The 5,482-nt window shown below is 43.3% G+C and overlaps 1 pseudogene; it reads right to left on the bottom strand.

Annotated features, from left to right (window-relative positions):
• Positions 1-3,360: 3,360 nt before the first annotated feature.
• On the bottom strand, positions 3,361-5,148 carry LOC101535215 (heat shock protein HSP 90-beta-like; annotated as a pseudogene).
• Positions 5,149-5,482: the final 334 nt, after the last annotated feature.

The following is a 5,482-nucleotide window of genomic DNA, read 5'->3' as shown; positions in this document are numbered from 1 at the left end:
TAATCTCATGTTGTACGGTTGAATGTCCTCTACTTATTACTGAGAACATATACACAGATCTGTCACTTAAAGAAAAAACGGGCAAAATAAAACAATGTATAAACTAAAGGAATAGAAATCGTTAGCATCTGTATTTTCACTGCTTGTTGACCTTCCTTCCCCTCATTAGAAGGACCAAAATACATTGCCTTAGTGACATACATACAGCCAGAGAGCAAAAACAGATTTCTGAACTCCAAAAGCCTAGCCTTGAGGTTACTAGGAACTTAGAGCATTTAGTCAAAACGAAGCACGATGTCCTTGCTCCATAAAACGAGAATTTTACCAGTTCTTAAAGCCAGCAAAGAGGGCCTGGTGCAGTAGCCTAATGGCTAAAGCCCTCGCCTTGTACACGCCTGGATACTATATGTGTGCTGGTTCTAATTCCAGCAGCCCTGCTTCCCATCCAGCTCCCTGCTTGTGGCCTGGGAGAGCAGTCAAGGATGGCCCAGAACATTGGGACCCTGCAACTGCATGGGAGACCCAGAAGAAACCCCTGGCTCCTGGCTTTGGATCAGCTCAGCTCCAGCCTTCACAGCCACATGGGGAGTAAACCGACAGAAGATCTTCCTCTCTGTCTCTCCTCCTCTAAATATCTGACTTTGCAATAAAAATAAATAATTTTTTTTTTCAAAAAAAGCCAGCAGAGAAACAAGAGGCCTCCTTGATACCTACAGGTGCATGAGTAGGGCTGGGTAAATTCTAACACTTCACAACCCTCCAGAAACTTTCCCTTGAGCAGGAGTAACATCGTCAGGGAGATTAGAAGCGAAAGCCTATCTCCCTTTTCTAGGGAGTAGAAAGAGTTACACGGGCAGGTGTTGGCCTAGGCAGTAAGCCTGCACCCATGCGGAAGCAGAAGTTGCAGTCCCAGATTCCAGCTTCCGACTGCTGTAGATTGCCAGAGGCGGCAGAGATGTCTCAGTAACTGAGTTTGTGCCATCCACATGGGAGACCTGCATGGTGTCCCAGCTTCCCGCTTCACCTTGGCCCAGTTGCTAATGACAAAACAGAAGGAAGCTTTGTCATCTGTCTCCCTCTGCCTTTCCAACACATGAATGCTTTAAAAGAAAGAGTCCAGAGTATAGACATGATGGCGTGAAGGTTTAGGCCAGATATTTTGAAATAACAACTATGTGCATAGAACAATGTTCCCTCCCCCTGCATTTCCAAAACCCTAATTCTCAAAAACTACGAAAAATATGTAAAGGTAGGAGTAGAGCTAAAGACTTCAAGAAAAAGAGACTGTGTTGAATTCCTTACATGGGTTTAATGTGATCATGAAAGCATTTTAAATGTGAGCATGGAGATGAGCACTGGTGGTTTTGAAGATGGATGATGGAGACTAAGGGCCAGGGACTGTGTGTGGCCTCAAGAAATTCAGAAACTCAGAAAACAGTATCCTCCAAGGGCCTTCAGAAAAGGAAGGTGGCCTGCCAGCACATAGATTTTTAGCCGAGGGATCCATTACAAATTCCCGACCTACTGAACTTCACCGTAATAATTTTGAGTTGCTTTAAACCAGAGTTTGTGATAATTTCTTCCAACAGCAGTAGGAAACTGATACCGCTCCCCAAAGGATAGATCTGGCCTGCTTTGGGAAGTTTCACAGAAAGCTCTATTTACAATTTCTTGAAAATTCAGATCTATTGACATTGTACCCCATTTCTAGACCCATACATAGAAGCAATCAGCCAGTGCTGAATAATGTCCTTCTCCTCTTCCTAAGACACATGGCTCCCAGGTTAGCAGAATCACCAGTACCCGGATGCCTTAAACTTCTGTCAGTCTAGACACTGCCAATAGTTTAGTTGCAATGTAGATCTAGGCACTTGGACTCAATAGAGTCTCATATCCTTCAAAAGACTCTTACTATGACACAGGAATGGTAGAATAATTTCATTCTGACCAGAGAATGTCTCGGACAGGGTGAATTCTGCAGCTAGCGTCACTAACTCCCTGTCAATGGAAGAGTGAAAGGTCAATGGTTGAGAGCAGTAGCTGAGATTGCCTTGCCGGCAGAAGTAAAGGACACGAACTGTGAGAACAAAAGAATACCAGCATGAAGACATCTCACTTGGAGCCCAGCAGCTGCCCTTTCCCTGTGCCTTAGCAGCACATAAATAAGCCTCTCAGAACCAAGGCAGAGCATCAGGAAGAAAGACAGGCCCTAACTGACTGTCAGGTTCATTTTACTTCACACAGACAGGCTAGAGTGTAGTAAATTCCTCCAATAAAACAATTAGTAGGGTGTTTTAAATACTCTCATGTAAAAAAGAGACTACCTTAAGCTAAGCTTAATGAAAATAGCTTTCAGTTCATTGTTCCATCAAAAAATAACGCTCAAGACTAGAGGTGCTAAAAGTTACAGTGTAAGCAACTATGTCGAACTGGAAAGGCCCCTACATCTTCTTGAGACAATGTTATCCTATTTTATATCCATCTACAAAAGGGATCATAAAGTACTTGCCTACTCCTTCTCTCTTTGAGCCTAAGTACTCAATAATGGTCAATTGCCTTTTTATTACAAATCAGATTCAGTTGCCTTATCTAAAAATTTAGTCTTTTCAGAATGTTAAAATGTGCGATTTTTTTTTTTAATAAAATCTCATGAACTGGGGCTGCCATGACAGCATGGCAAGCTAATCCTTTTCCTGAGGTCCCAGTATTCCATTCAGGTGCTGTCTCATGTCTTAGCTGCTCCACTTTAGATTCAATTTTTTGCTTACAGCCTGGGAAAGTGGCAGAGGATGGCTCCCATCCTTGGGCCTCTTTATCTGTCTGGGACACCTGACAGAAACTCCAGGCTTCGGATCAGCTCAGCTCTGGCCGTTGCAATCGTTGGAGAGTGAACCAGCAAGGGAAATACCACCCCCCTCTCTGCTTCTCTCTGTAAATCTGCCTTTTAAGTAAAAATAAATATTTTTAAAACCTGTAAGATCCTTATTTCGAATCCTACGATTTGAGAATAAAATAAACAACAATAACAATGGCAAACACAACATCCAAACCCATTGTCAAGTTGAGGGGATGAAGATTGAGAGGGTCATTTCTTGCCTTAAGACAGGCCAGGAATGAAAAAAAAAAAAAGACCATTAGATGTTCGTAAAAAGGCTTGTGGAATAGGGCTACTCAGGACTACTGTGGGAGCCATAGGGACACTACACAGAGAGCATAAAATTTCCAAGTAGGAGTTCATAATCAATTTCTTTCATATGGAGGGGGCCTCATCCCCCAAAGAGGGGGAATCTCATCAGTAGTAACTGTACCTTTATCTTCGTCAACGCCGGGTCTTAACTTGAGTATTGGATCTGGGGATGCTCAAGGGAGAAGCCAGAAGAAAGCAGAGTTGACCACCTGCTCTTCGCTGTCACTGGTCATGTGATAACTGGACTTCTGCACCTCCTCTATGCGAGAGATGTATGCTGATACCAAGGTCACGCCATCTGCAGGCTGAGAGGTGTGGCAGTGCAGTAGCTCAGAGAGGAAGCACCCATTGGTGGAGCCCTTAGGGATGCCAAGCGCTTCATAGAATTTTTTCTTACTTTTTGTCTTCTGCCAACTCAGAGAAGAGATCCAGGCACTTCTTAGTATTTTTCCGTATGACTTTCAAGTACTTGCTCTACTGGAGCATTTTTTGGGAAATGCACAAGGGCAGGTCTACAGAGTAAACCATACCATGGATGACGTGGAGACGTTCTGGGATTGATCATCAATAACATAACATAACATAACATAACATAACATAACATAACATAACATAACATAACATAACATAGAGTTTGATCTTTTTTATTGTTTTCAAAGAGTACAGATGGACATGGAGAGGGATGAATACCATGAATTTCAATTGACCTTCCGCAGAGAACTGCTTGACTGACACGTGGTCTTCCCAGTCACGGTGAGACCCTTGCAGAACTCGTCATATCCCTCCTGGGTGATGCCATCAGGCTTTCTGATTCAAATGAGTTTGGTCTTGTTCAGTTTTTCTTGATCCAAGTACTTCTTGGCCTTCTCTTCATTCTCCTCTTCCGCCTCATTCTCATTTTTCTCTTTCTCTGCTTCATTATAACTAATTTCCTTTTTTTCAGTTCTTCTTCCAATAAAGACCGACCAGATAGCATATGAACTTTGAATACTTCTTATACTTCTTTGTCCCACCTCTCTATTAAGTACTCAATCTGGTCTTTAAGACACAGGATCATTTTGATGCCTGTGCCAACAGACTCACTACGATCAGCACACACAGTGAAGGAGCCCCAGGCAGAAGACTCCCATTCATACCTCCCGTCATTGCTAAACTTCATGATTACAACCCCTTTCTCTGCTATCAGGTAGGTAGAAGAAAAACCAATGCTAGAGACCAGTGCACAACACAGTGGACTAATCTTCCACCTGCAAATGCCAACATTAGCTATCAGAGCAAGTTCATGTCCTGGCTGCTTCAGTTCTAATGCAGCTCCCTGCTTGTGACCTGGGAAAGCAGTAGAGGATGGCCCAAAGTCTTGGGACGCTGCACACACATGGGAAACATGAGGGAAACTCCTTATCCTTGGCTTCAGATTGGCTCAGCCCTGGCCGTTGCAGCCACTTGGGTAGTGAACCAATAGATGAAAGATGTTGCTCTTATTTGCTATCCCTCCTTCTCTCTGGAAATAAATTGTTTTAAAAATAAAATTGAAATATGTTAGATAAATGAATCTTTAAAAAATTCTAAATCTAGGTGTCCAGAAGGAGATGTCTGTATCTATGGCATCCTGAAAAGCATCCATAAATGCTTTAGTGCTGCACAGGGCAATTGTTCCCAAGCCATTTACAAGACCAGCCTTGGTCCTGCCACTGTGTGTGTTCACCGAAGTCAGAGTGCATCTCTGATGGTTGGGGATTATGTCAATTTTTGGCTCTTTGCCACTGCCCAACTTGGAGGAGTCTGTTAGGCTCTCACAGTGAATCTTGTCAAGGCATCAAACACATTAGAGATCAACTCCCACAGGAAGACTTCCTGGTTAGAATTGAAGGTGCTGATGACCAGAAACATGAGCTGGGAAATTTCTACCTGAAAAACAAAACTCCCATGTCTTTCTCTCCATGGTGAACCTCCTCAGGCATCTTGAAGGGGAAGGGCTCCAGGCACTAGAGAAAATGGTGGGCCCAGACTGTGTCTTGCTCATGTCACAGAGCTACATGATGAAAAACAACACCTAAATTTATGACTTTTAAGACCCAGTTTATTATTTCTTATTTGAAAGACGGAGTTACTGAGAAAAACAGAGAGCGTTTCCATCCACTGATGCACTCCTCAAATGAATGCAATGGCTAAGAATGGGCCAGCTTGAAGTCAGGAGCCTAGAGCTCCATCTTGGTCTCCCACATGAGTGACAGAAACCCAACTACTTGGACCATCCTCCTCTGCCTTCGCAGGTGCATGAGTAGAAAGTTGGAT

The sequence above is a fragment of the Ochotona princeps genome, chromosome 9, assembly GCF_030435755.1.
Source record: "Ochotona princeps isolate mOchPri1 chromosome 9, mOchPri1.hap1, whole genome shotgun sequence".
Classification (NCBI taxonomy): domain Eukaryota; kingdom Metazoa; phylum Chordata; class Mammalia; order Lagomorpha; family Ochotonidae; genus Ochotona; species Ochotona princeps.
The sequence above is the reverse complement of the archived record's forward strand: the minus strand, read 5'-3'. Positions and strand labels throughout refer to the sequence as shown.